Source organism: Phocoena sinus, chromosome 8 (assembly GCF_008692025.1).
Source record: "Phocoena sinus isolate mPhoSin1 chromosome 8, mPhoSin1.pri, whole genome shotgun sequence".
Taxonomy (NCBI): Eukaryota; Metazoa; Chordata; class Mammalia; order Artiodactyla; family Phocoenidae; genus Phocoena; species Phocoena sinus.
This window is the reverse complement of record NC_045770.1, coordinates 77587297-77601612: the sequence shown is the minus strand read 5'-3', so window position 1 is coordinate 77601612 and position 14316 is coordinate 77587297. Positions and strand designations below refer to the sequence as shown.

At 37.1% G+C, this 14316-nt stretch overlaps 1 protein-coding gene and 1 pseudogene across 1 annotated transcript in view; one reads left to right on the top strand and one right to left on the bottom strand.

Moving 5' to 3' along the window:
- Positions 1–14316, bottom strand: part of LUZP2 (leucine zipper protein 2) — a 514848-nt gene that overhangs the window by 131904 nt on the left and 368628 nt on the right.
- On the top strand, positions 2487–2610 carry LOC116758944 (annotated as a pseudogene).

Here is a 14316-nt window from a genome sequence, read left to right as displayed (position 1 = left end):
GCAATAACCAAAATGTACATAAACATGGAATTAGTCTTTGAGTTTTTAATTCCAGACACATGCACTTTCACCAGCCAGTAAAACCCCTCCAGGCAATAAAATAAATTATGGTTTATAAACTAGCTTTGCCCCTAGAGCAGTAACAAGGCAAGGTAAATTTGTTGTGAAATCATTAGGAAAGATCAGCTAATTCACTTGTAATTACTCCTGAGAATATTCCCTTCCTGATTTGCCCAGTTAAGACTTGAACACCTGCCACGCTCTCTTTGCAATTCTGGGAATTCCCAGCCCAAAGAAGCCAGTTCATCCTAGGAATCCACCTGAGAGACTTATAGCAATTGAGTAAAACTCTGTTTTTGGAGTTTTACAAAAAGTTATTTCACCATTTCCTCAGCCCCGGGATTTAAAAAAAAAGTGTTGGAATGTATTTCCACATTCAAATACAAGTGGTACAACTGCATAAGACATATCAACACTAAGACATTTAAAGCTAATGTCATTAACTTTAAAAATTGTTTTGTTCCATCTTTGCTAATCAGTCACCATTGCATTTGTAATGACTAAAGGTCATCAAATCTTACTTACAAGAATAAATTCGGACCCAGTTTATTATTTATGATTTAATTGAAGCTTGCCAAATATTGACTGTTGTGAGCAATTCCTTTTAAAGTTAGTACTAACAAAGATCTGATGTTATAGTTCAAGCCAGACAATAAAGTTTAACTGTTAAAATTTCAAAGGAAGATAATTTATTTAATACTTGGGGTTTCTGTTTTCCTCCCAGGATTACTGGAAAATTCCTGTGAGGTGTGGCAGGAAGAATAGGATTACCGTTTGCTTTTACGCTCCAAGCTGACATAAATTAGTCCTGTTGATGGTTTTACACATTGAAGTGATAGGGGCATTGACAGAATAATTCTTTTGTTTTAGTATTACCATAAATCTGACTCCACTAATAAGGGATGTGTCTTATTAAAGTGAAAAAGAGACCAAGTTTTTTTCATATATTTTAGCCTGAATTTGGTATACAGTTCAATATGTATATATATCCATAAGCAATATTTGCACTTTTTAAAAATGTATGATCTCACTGCTGCTAAATTCATGGGGCAATTCCTGTTTTTTGTCTTTTTTGTTTTATTATCAGGATCTAGAGAGTGTCATACAGAGTGAGGTAAGTTAGAAAGAGTAAAACAAATATCATATATTAACGTATATATGTGGAATCTAGAAAAATGGTACAAGCAGAAATTTCTGAGACACAGACATAGAGAACAAATGCATGAATACCAAGGGGGAAAGGGGTGGGGTGGGAGTAAATGGGAGATTGGGATTGACACATATACGCTATTGATACTATGTATAAAATAGACAACTGATGGGAACATACTGTATAGCACAGGGAACTCTACTTAATGCACTGTGGTGTCCTAAACGGGAGGAAAATCCAAAAGGGAGGGGTTATACGTATAGGTACGGCTGATTCATTTTGCTGTGCAGTAGAAGCTAACACAACATTGTAAAGCTACTATACTCCAATAGAAAATAATTTTTAAAAGAAAGGATTTGACACGTTCCCCCTCCTTGAAATATTCTTTTTTCAACTTGTCTTATGGAACGCCTCATTCTTTGTTTTGTGTTCTTTCTTTCTTTTTAAGATTCTCAATGGTCTTTTGTCAATCTCCAACACTTCTCACACATTTCAACTCTGGAGTAACTCATGGCTGAGTACTAGGACATTTTCTTTCTTTATCCTCACTACCTCATTGATTTCATCCATGATCATGGTTTTAAATACAATCTCTCCTCAAATCAAATGGCTAACTCATCCATCATATGTAGTCATCTCAAATTTGAGGTATCCAAAATTAGTGTCATCTTTCCCCCAAGCCTTCTTCAAGTAGTCTTCTCTCTCTCAGTTAAGGATGGTACCAACTTTCTGATTTTTCCTGCTAAAAATCTTGGAGCATTCTTGACTCTTCCCATTTTGTCACTACATAAGTTACTCAACACATATAATTGGCTTCATGATAAGATACACATACAGAATTAAATATTGCATCTGCTTCATTCTCTCCAGTCTCTTTTTCAAGAACTCCTGTTAGAGACATATTACAGACTCTCAATCTTTTATCCATGTCACTTATACACAGACACACAAACACACACACACACACACACACACACACGCACAAACATACCTTTTTATTTGTGTGAAATTCTAATTCCTCAAATTATGCTATGAGTTACTATTTCTCTTTTCAAACTTGTCCAGACAAGAGTATTTGTTTCTAAAATAGTTTTATTTTTATTTAAAATTATTCCAATGTTTATAAGCATAGTTTTTTCAAGGTTAATAACTTTAAATTTTATACCCACCCCCTCCTTTATTTTCTCTTTTAACATTTTTACAAAGAATTGGTATTTTTCATATTCTTGCATTTATCGTTTAAATTTACCTGAAACGCTTATTTTAGCATTTTTATCTGCACAGCCAATTAAGGCAATTGTACTTTTTTCCCCATAGAGGCCCGGGTGCAAAGGCTACAAATAGTAGTGTATGTAGCCTGTTGCTTATACAGGTTGCCCTAAGGGACAATGGAAATAGCTCTTTCCAGTGGACATCCATATGTGACCTCATGCTGTTCCCAATCTAGGCTGTAGACAGGTATGCAGGATGCCTTTGGAAGCCACCAGGGCACAGTGGCTAGGATTCACATTGACTAAGACATCACGTCCATCCACACCAACGTGCATAACGAGAACAATGTGACTGAGGCTCTACGCAGGGCTAACTTCAAGTCCCCTGGCTGCCATAAATTCTACATCATCAAGAAGCAGGGCTTTACCAGTTTAATGTGAATGCATTTGAAGAGATGGTGTCTGAAAAGTGGCTCTTCCAGGAAGGACCTCGAGTCACACATATCCCCAGCTGTGACCCCTTGGACAAATGGCAAGCTCTGCACTAGTAAGGGCTTTGACACTGCCCCCTCCTCACTCACAGCCACCAATAAATCCTCTTCATGTAAAATAAAATGAAATAAAATTGTCAGATTCTTCTATAAAGTTATCTACACTGAATTCTATTTGTTAATTTCTTTTACTGTCTTTCTTAGCACTAGGATTTTTATGTATTTTGGAATTCGGTATGCAGATTCATTTTGTGATGGAGTATTTATTTATTTATGTTTTAATTTTCTTGATTTCTGCTCATCAGTACTTGCCTAGTAGTTGTCCAGTTGGCTCTACCTGCTCTTCAGGTTCTCTAATATTTGTAATACTAAAAGAAAGTATGCTTTGAACTCATGATCTTGTGGCTTAGATCAAACATGTTAAGGGTGTTCACAGAAGGACAGTTCACAGAGGGACAGCTCCCCTACTTATGATTATCAAAACTATTTAGAGTGCAGGTGAATGAGTATTTTGCTCTTGGAGGAAACATCTGTGTTCAGAGTGCACTCTGAATGCTGTGGACAAGGCAGCTGCTCACATGATGCTGCTGAAGGATTTCATGTCAAATTTACTTCTCTACGTCTCAGTTTTGGCCTCTAGTGGTGTCGGAAATTTCACCACTAAAGTCAGAACCTTGGTTTTGATTTTATTAATTTAATCATTCATCTATTTATTCTTTAAATATTAAATAAGTGCTCCTGTAACCCATGTATGGTAGGTAAAAAAAGGCATTAATATATGTATCGATGTTCTACGTCACATATCGTTAGGGAATTGCAAATTAAAACAGCAGTGAAATTCCACCGCATATCTATTAGAATGGCAAAAATTCAAAACACTGAGTACACCAAATGCTGCCAAGGATTTGGAACAGCAGGAACTCTCATTCACTGTTGTTAGAATATAAAATGATACAATGACTTTGGGAGACAGTTGGCAGTTTCTTATAAAACTATATATATTCTCTAACATATGATCCAGCAATTGTGCTTCTCAATGTTTACCCAAAGGAGTTAAAAACTTAGGTTCACATAAAACCTTCGCAAGGATGCTTATAGCAGCTTTATTCATAATTTCCAAAACTTGGAAGCAATCGAGATATTTTTCAGTAGATGAAAGAATAAATAAACTGTGGTATATCCAGACAATGGAATATTATTCTGCACTAAAAAGAAATGAGCTGTCAAACCATGAAAAGACATGGAGTAAACTTAAATGAACATTATATGTCAATCTGAAAAGTATATATTCTATAATATTCCAACAATATGACATTCTGAAAAGGTAAAATTATGGAGACAGTGAAAAGATTTTTATTTGCTAAGGGTTTGAGGGAGGGAGGGATGAATAGGCAGAACACAGAAAATTTTTAGGGGAGTGAAATTATTCTCTATGAGACTGCAGGGATAGATTATGTAATTATACATTTGTCAAGACCCATAGAATATACAACACCATGAGTAAACCCTAATGTAAGCTTTGAACTTTGGGCGACAATGAGGTTTCAACGTGGGTTCATTGATTATAACAAATGTGCCACTCTTGTGTGGGATGCTGATAGTGGAGGAGGCCTCAGGTGTATGGAGATATAGAGTATACATGGGTATCTGTACTTTCCGCTCAATTTTGCTGTGAAACTGAAACTACTATAAAATATAAAATCTATGAAAATGAGGAAACAAATCTGTTCAACTTTATTAAAAACAAAACAATATCTGACCTCACAATCAACAAAGCAATAGACAAATAATCGGTATATTCACCACTTAAACCAAGTATATTGGATCTTCCATATAAAATATATATTCCTTGAGGAATATCAGCATGATTGTGTAACTGGATGGTTATTAATAAAAATATTTTTAAAACTTTATAATAAAACTACCTTACTATTCATAAAGTGGTCTTATACCATAGAGAGCTCTTTGAAAGTTCCTAAAGTAGCAGATTAATAGTTAAGAACTTAAGACCTATTGAAATAATGGACAGTATAACAGAGATGACAAATTAAACTATAAATATCATTTTTGTTGTTTATTAAAATAATGAATAAGCACACTAAAGAAAATATTAATAGTTTTTCAAATTGAGATATTTTTACAAATGTACAATTTTTTTTTTTTGCCGTACGCGGGCCTCTCACTGTTGTGGCCTCTCCCGTTGCGGAGCACAGGTTCCGGGCTCGCAGGCTCAGCAGCCATGGCTCACGGGCCCAGCCGCTCCGCGGCATGTGGGATCTTCCCGGACCGGGGCACGAACCCATGTCCTCTGCATCGGCAGGCGGACTCTCAACCACTGCGCCACCAGGGAAGGCCCCCAAATGTACAATTTTAAGCAAGTAAAATTTTACAATCGATTGTATTTATCTTCTCTGGTCGTTATGCACATACCAACAGCCCCCCTACACATTACTCACTCATCCTGCCCACCTTATAGACGCAGAGAGATAGTCAGATCTAGCTTCATCTCTGTTCCATTGTACGAACCTATCTTGATAAGACATCTGTTCCACCTCTATTTTTTTTGCAAGTAGCCAGTCATTCCTTTTTATTATTGCTAAATATCTTTACCAAGAATAACTTTTATTTCCCTTAAACTAGAACTAAAAATCTTTCAGCTGAATGAAAATATAGTTGAACTTTAAATGCATTAACTCATTAAGTATTGATGTATCATTCATAAGGTAAGTTATGAATATTCCAAATAATAAAACCCATGTAACAGTGAATAAGGACACATAGAATAAGTGAATCTCTTAACTCACAGGGCAAATAAAAAACAAAGCCAAGATTCAAACTCAGGTTTTGACCTCCATCAGATCCCCTGTCTCCATGGCCCGGGTTCATAAAAGCCTTAACCCTGCCTCTGACCCCAAAATGCAGCTATGAACATAGCGTGAGGAATTCTCTCCTGTGAAGCAATTACTGTCATGCTATACAGAGCACTTTCCACAACGCACACACGTTTGAAAGAACGTACTGCTGCCTGGAGGGTTGCCACGGTAAAGGAGAAGAAAGAAGGAAAAAAAAAAAATCCCAAAGTAGCTAAGAAATGTCCAGTGCTAGGCAAAGCCTGAGTTACAATAACAAACGAGATGCAGTCTTCACCATCTAGGATTTTACAGTCTAACCCCTATGTGGGTAGAGAATGAGGGGAACCTTACGACCTTGAAAGATATCATCACCTACTTGCTTACCTACCAAACCTTACTAGGGACTTCCTATAAGCCAGTGGGTCTCAAAATATGTTTTCACTGGCAGCAGCATCACCTGGATACTTACTGGGCCCAAACTGACCCAAACTCACAGAATCAGAAACAGAAACTCTGAGAGTGGGGCTTGGCTATCTGCAGGTTAACAAGCACTTCAGGTGATTCTGCTGCTCACGCAAGTTTGAGAAGCACTGCTGAAAGCAAATGTAATAACTCACCCCCGATTTATACAGACACAATCTAGTGGGCATTCCATTTCTGGGTTTGGGCTCACAGCTAAATCTCTCTCGTTCACATCATGTAGACATATTTTAAGTTGACTACTCCCATTCTTTCACTTTCACCACCCCACCTTGAATGATTTTAAATAATACAGATCATCTGAGTGACACATGGCTACCTTCAAATGCTACCCTAGCATTGTTACTAAGCAGTCTGCTCAAATATGGTAAAAGCACACACATAAATCTTTCTGGCTGCAGTACTGTGATGGGGTTATTTTTCACGATGATGGGAATATGATTCAAATAGCCTTTAACATAAACCTTGCACTGTATACTCTCCATGAATAGTAAACCAGCCAGCCAAATAACCTTTCTAGTGTCCACTTTCACAGACATTCCCTTTGTATTTTGTAAGGGTCTTGGACCTCAACATGGCCCCTGCTTGACTTGCAGTTATGTTTTCCAGCAAACTCATCAGGGGTCTGATGTCAAATGTAAACTGGGCTAGTGTTTTCCACTCAAGGTGTTTTGGCTTGGAGTTCACTCAAGTCTCACTTAAAGCTTAGAGTTGAAGGTAGTGTTTTTTCTATCTCAGTTACTCTACTAACCATAGTATAGTATCCTTATCATAGAGTCGATGACTTATAGTCACAAATAATGATTTATAAATTACTCAGTAGTAATAAAAATCAATATAAGACTGTGCATTTAGAAAGTCATAGGCATTTTATTATGCAATTTGCACGCATATTTTTATCTTGTGGTTCTTCTAATAGCCTTAGGAGGTGCTAGAATATTCATTTTGCAAGTTAGATAACTAAGACTGTGCATTTCACACTGTGATATTGCATTGTCCTAATCCTGCGTGCTTATTTGATGCATTTATTAGAACAAACTGGGTTTAGCTCTGTGTGATAGAGACTCATAATAGCAGAATCTTAAACAAGACAGAAGTTTCTTTTCTCTGCCTTTCTGACGCATAAGTCAAAGCCATGTGATTCTATCCCTTGAAGGTGTTATGGGCTAGACTCCTCTCCCTTGATGTGTTGCCACTTCTCTGATGGTGCCCTTGACTGTTTGGTCCATGATGTCTTCACCTCTATATTTACATTTTACCATCAAAGGAGGGGGAAAAAAGAGAAGAGTAAACTCATTTCCTTTATGGATACAACCTGGAAGCTATCATATATCTCCTTTGTTTATAGAACAGTGGCCAGAACATGGGGCTGGGACATGGCCCAGACAGATGAAAAGGAGGTTAGAAAATGTTTATTCTGGGTGTCAATTTGCTCAGATTAAAGTAGAGTATCTTTTTAGAACAGAGAAAACAGCTTTGGGGAAGAACTATCAATATTTGCCACATTTAATCACCCTCTCTCACCTTAATTTAGAACCTGGATCTTAACTCTTAAAATAGGAAGTGAAACTGGTAAATAATAAATCTTTAGTACTAAAGTTAATCAGCAGAACACATGAGAAGCACTTTTTTCAGCTGAAAACATTAGTCCACCTACTGCCTCATGCTCTATGAGTCTGCAAAAATCAATTAATTATGCATTTTTCTCCTAAGCCACTTATTATCCATCTGGTGAGAAAGCATCATAGGTGAAGGGTTTAGTCAATATTCCTCACATTAGGGTCCTCAAGTCACCTTCAGAACCACATAGGGTATTTCATCATAAATCAATCCTGGTTCCTGCCTAAACTGGGTGAATCAGAATCTCTGGTAATGTGGCCCAGGAACCTACATTTTAGCATTACTCCCAGGAGAGTCTTATGCACACTAAACTTTAAAACCACTGCAGAGCGAGAGGAAGAAATAGATAGATTTAAAAAATATTTTTATTGGTGTGTAGTTGGTTTACAATATTGTATTAGTTTCAGATGTACAGCAAAGTGAATCTGTTATACATATTCATATATCCACTCTTTTTCGGATTCTTTTTCCATATAGGCCATTACAGAGTATTGAGTAGAGTTCCCTGTGCTAAACAGTAGGTCCTTGTTAGTAGAAATAGATAAATCTAAATTCTTTTCTGGCTCTCTCTTATGACCTCCTATTACTGTCCTTCTGCAGTATCTGCGGGTTGGTCTTCCTATGCTTATTAATTCCTGGCAGGTGTTAGAGCTCAAACATTATGGTAGGAAATTATATAGACTCACTAAAAACAGTCAGACCTTCACAGTTATTAACTTATACAAGCTTCTTAATGATGTGAGGTAGCTAGCAAAATGCAGTATTACTATTCAACAGACAAGTCAACTAAACTGACATTCAGAGAGGTCAAGAGATTTGCACAATGACACACAGAGGTGGATGGAGATCTTTATATGACTGTAGGTTCTTGCTATTCTGCACCTTCTTACAGCTGTCTCCCGAGTAATAAGAAGGTTGAGGGCATAGCCTCAAGCATAACCACCAGTTGGCTTCAGCTTTGCCACACTGGACCCATGAAGATGTTCATCTTGACACCTCTTTCCTCAGTGCCTGTACTTTATCCCAACCAGAAGTCCTACGTAGCAATTTTTAATGTTGAAAATAATATCTAAGGTCTAATGGCTTTCCTGAGGGAAGATGGAATAAAGTAATACTGAATGCCTGCCCCAGGCACTAATCTAGGTTCTTCACATAATACAGATATAACAGCTCGCACTCTGAAGACCAAGGTTTTTGTCACGCTACCATTCTGACTTATCTCATGCAGGGCTTATAGTAGAAAAATAATCAATGAGCCTGCATTTACCTTTATTTTTAAAAATTATATTCAACACTGTAAAAAATATTCACTACTTAAGGAAGTTATGAATAGATGTAGAATTTCAAAATCACTAAATGCCACTTCACTTTCAAAATTTGGAAAGACCTACAGCTTGTACAAATCTTGTGCCCACATTTGATTCTTCTTGTAGTATGCCTGCTGTGCTCCGTGCTTTTAGACCAGCACTGGGGTTTTAAAGCATTAGAGTCTGTGAATAAACTGTCATCACATCTGTTTTAATTGCATTTCCATCTGCTCATGCAGTGTGCACCTGTGCTTGGCTGATTAGACTAGAACAAGGGAAAAGAGTCTTCTAATACGGTTTGCCTTAGAGTCGAAACCAAGATTTTTCACTTTTTATTTGATGGAGTGTCGGAGAGGAAAAAAGAACATGGAATGGAATTCACAAGACATGTGTTTTAGTCCTGGGTCTCCCGTTTATAAGCTGTCACTGTGGACATATCTGTACTGTGACATTTCTGAACCTCTGTTTCTCCATCTGCAATTATGTCTGCCTTGTCACTATGTTAGTGTGAGAATAAAAGGAAATAATAAAGGTACAAGTGCTTTGTAAATATAAAAAATGCAATTTTGCATATGCCATATATTCATATGTCATCGAGACTGAAACATAAACTAAAACAAGGTGTAAGATTCTTCTCAAATACAGAGTTTGCTGGTTAATTAAAAAAATCCATATGTTCTTCTACTTCTTCCTAATGCTGAAATTACTCTCCATTTTCGTGAGTACAAAATGGGAGATCAGAGCAGGAAGAGAGGAGTGTTGAAATGTAATTAACATTTTAAATATGCCTTTTAATCCTCCAAAATGTTTTAATATCCTTAAATAGTTTAATAGGTGCGTACTGAGCTGCTGCAGCCAGGGCAGGGAACAAAGTGCTTAGATTAGGGAATACAGCTGAGACTGAAGCAAATAGAGCAAGCAAATACAGTGTGAAATCATTCCAGATGGAAATAAGTACCCATAATTAGTACCAAACATTGTGCAAGGCATGTTAGAGGGAACAAACCTCCTTCAGAATGCTACTGAATCAGACTAGCACTGGTATATAAGGTGAATTTTCAGTGATTTTAAGTAAAGACTGAGAAAAGTCTGCAAACAATAATGCTCAGAGATAAGAAATCAATAGCCCAGTTCAGAGTGATGTGGGGAAAAACAGTGTCTGGACACATGAAAGGGAATCAGAACATCTTTGATATTTATTATAACAAGGAGGAAGAAGGTAGAAGAGGGGGAAGAGGGGACAGGAAGGGGGGAGGAAGTGGAAGGGGAAGATAAGCAGGAAGAGGAGGAAACCGTAGAACACCAGAATCAGATGTAACTAATGGAAGTCCAGGTTTCCATCACTTCCTTAGCAAGGTAGGATAAGGAATGAAGAGATAGTTGTACAAGTATCCGTGCATCATTACAGTTTGGGAAAATTACTTCCTAAAGTAATTACACATTACAAAGTTCACCCAAAATGTGGGTCAGTCATTCTCAAACAAACGTTTACATTGACTTCATAAAGTTCTGAATTAGTCTTTCCAGACACTATTAAACAATTCTTAATGTGGGTTCTATAGAATACTGGCCCTATGGAATAATAACTGTGATAATATCACTAACAATTCTATGATGAAATAAATTTGAGAAATATTTCTCTTTACTGAAGGACAGCCCAGAATCTGATTTAAAGAGAGTCTGGTGAGTCTTCAGGGGAAGTGTAGAGGTCATGATACTTGAGTGGAACTCAGGCCTTTCTGGTAATTAAATTCAAGAGTGATGTGTCCAGAGGGCACAAATTCAGGTTGACAGCACAACTTACAGAATGGGTGCTTCCTGGAACAAAGTATACATGACAACTGGTTGATGGTAGCAGACTGATGAGAGAGATGACTAAATTTCAAGAGACTAATTATAGCCTGATAAAAAGGAACACTGTCTTAGTGGTTTAAGGTCATTAATCAACCATTTCCACAGAGGAGACTGTGGTGGTTGACAACCTCACTAATAATCAACGTAATTCAAATTCCCAGGATAGCACTTTTATGCATCAAATTTGTTTTATAAAAATTGAAGAGAATATGAAACACTTAGAAAAAGTGAAGGTATAATGAAAAGGTAGTTTTAAAAACTACTAAAGAGATAATAAATTTGTATAACCCTTTTGCAAAATAATTTGACAATATATTTAACTGTCTTACGATTCTTATTACACTGTAACTCAGTATTACCATGTTTTAAAGAATGAGCCTAAAAATAGTATAGGGGAAAAAGAAGCAAAAGGCAAAAAGTTGTTCATTACCCAATATTTTATAACAATATAAAACCTAGAGGTAACAAAAATGTTTTCCAGAAGAGATGGTTAACTGAATAAACAGACATTCATCCCATGGCCAATTTATCTCCTTACTGTTTCCCTTACATTTAGATTTTAATCTGTGACACGAATGGAGAACAACAGCTATTGGATTTCTTACCAAGAAAATGATCAGGATAAAGACTCACATCACATGAAGGTTTGTTTTCAATAAAATATATTATCTAACAGAAATCCCCTTAAGGCTTTTATATAAATGATAGTCTATGACAGAGATTAACACAGACCAAATTTATTGGGTAATTTTTCAGCCAGCAGCATCAAAAACACAGAAAATTTAGAATAATTTTGGGAGATTTATTTTAAGTTTCTTCACTCAAATCCTTACTCAAAAACCAGGAAATTCTACCTTTGATAGACAGGTTTCTGGGTTGCAAGTAACAGAAACAGATGCTTGCTACCCTACAAAAAATGTTTGTATGTGTGCATATATACGTATATTGATACATATATATAGGGAGAGCTATACTCAAAGATTTTGATAGGTACAGGATGGTTGCAGGATAAGGGTTAGAAAACAGGCACCAAGATTACATTACAGCTACTCTTAAGGGATCCTCCAAAATATTCTCTAAGTATTCAAAATTCTGGCAGAACAGCTATGATCAGAAGGTTTAGGTAATGTGATTGTTCAAGAGACAAATAGCAGAAGGGTATGGCCTACCTCAGCCCCTGTAAACAGAAGGCAGCAGAGGAGGCAGTAAGACTACAACCAAAGGAAAATTCCTCCAGATGGGAGAATAAAAGGCAAGTAAGATAATGAGAGATAGATTAAATGTTCTAAAGCCAAAAATTGACAAAGTTTACTACAATAATCTCCAGGGCTGCTTTGTACTCACCAAGGGCAATCACCAAAGCCATAAAATATGCTATTCACAGGATAATGTTCTTTGTAACAATAATACAAGCTCTCCTCCCCTTTATCGGGTGTCCCTGGTCACTTGTACCCCAGATTCATATCCACTGGATCATGCTTACATGACTTGCGGGATAATTCTACTTAGGCTGCTTCTGTCTATTAGGTTTTACCAGCTTATACTTAATTTATCATTCCACTCCCAATTTGGATTATTCTTTCTGGTTTCTGCTAAGCTGTCTCACTATGAATGACAGTCATTGAGTCCAGGGTGGTATTATCCTTTAAGAGGAGACACACTTCTCTCACTCTCCTTTTTCTAGTCAACTAGCAAATTCTCAATATTATTTTCTACTTATTTAAGATATCCAATGTCTCTTCTTATCACTGATGACTATTAATAATTCTGAAAATATCTGTAAAGAAAATTTCCCTAAAGACATGACATCTGGAATACCAGATAGATAGATTGTATCACAATCTGCCTTTAGTCCCCTCTAATTCCTATAACATTTACTGTGATTCTGCTATATACCTGATTGGAGCTACATTATGAAGATGAATGAGGCCTGCCATCTGCCTTCAACATGCAATACACTGAGAAATACAGACATAGATTGAACATGCTATACTACTGACACGGTAAATGCTAGTTATTGATATCAGCTAGGTTTTTTGGAACCCAGGGGAGGGAAAATTGGCATTTCTGGGAAGGCTTCTCAGAAAAATTAATATTTATATTTTACTTTGAAAGTCACAGTAGGCCTCTCTCTCTCTCTCACATACACACACACACACACACACACACACACACAGGGCCATAATCTAAGTATAACCTAACTGGTGTTTAACCTCTCCTTCAGCCAGAAAAAGGTCTTGAACTTTAACTCAGGCTAGCGCTGAAGCTGAAATTAAGCATGGATTAGAGAGGACTAGAGAGAAATTTAGAAAAATTTGCAACCTGGGCAAAAGTGGCTCAGGGATTAAGAAATTATCTGATATGTGAGGCTTGATGAGGCAACAATAAGAGAAAACAACAGCTTTTGGTAATGACACACAGCCTTTTCCATGGGCAAGGAGGGAAGTTTAAATATGTCAGGTTAGTTTGGGGAAAAAGTATGGGAGGGGCTGTACTTAGAGCATAAAAGGTTAAAAGAGACAGGGTGGGAATGTTTTCTTAAACAAACAAAAAAAGAAACTTCAGTTTCACATAACAGATCAATGAAATAAATACCCTTCTGTTTAAAAGACTCTAATGTAATATTTGCTCCCATCCAGCACTGATGCCATTTTACCCTCTGCAATCTCTGCTGTCCTCTCATTTGCTTTGCCTGTATGTGTGGGGCTGAGTGCTTTCAATTCTACATCTGCTCGGATTACCTGACCAGCTCTCAAAACTCCCAAAGGTAGACTTTGTCATAGGGTGGAAAACCTTCCATTTGTGGAGGAGGTACTCAAAGATGATTTGGGAAAGGTCCCAAAGATGCTTGGCAAATATGCAAAAAACACATGGCCAAATCAGTGGTACCTGTTATGTGGACAAGTTCTTGGATGGCTGTTGGCTCTTTTTTATAATTCCCTCTATTTTGTTGCTCTTCCATTCTCCCGATTACATCTGGGAGAAATCTTCAGTTAGGTAGCCATGATCTTTAATACCCACCGGACGCCTTTGACAAGGGTAGTGAGATGAGTCCACGGGAGCAAGAGTTGGAGGCAGAAAGGTTCAAAAGAGCTATAGCAATAGCTACAGATAACAAGTGGTACTAGAGCTTAAGAGCACGTTGGGGCAGGCTTTTAATTCACCCTAAAATTGCTACACTTAGGTCCAATCATGGCAAAATATTTGTAGCATTCCATTCTAGATTTTGTTTAAATTATGATGGTGGTCCCAAAGGTGTAGGACGAGTACAACTAGAAACCCTTTGTTTTT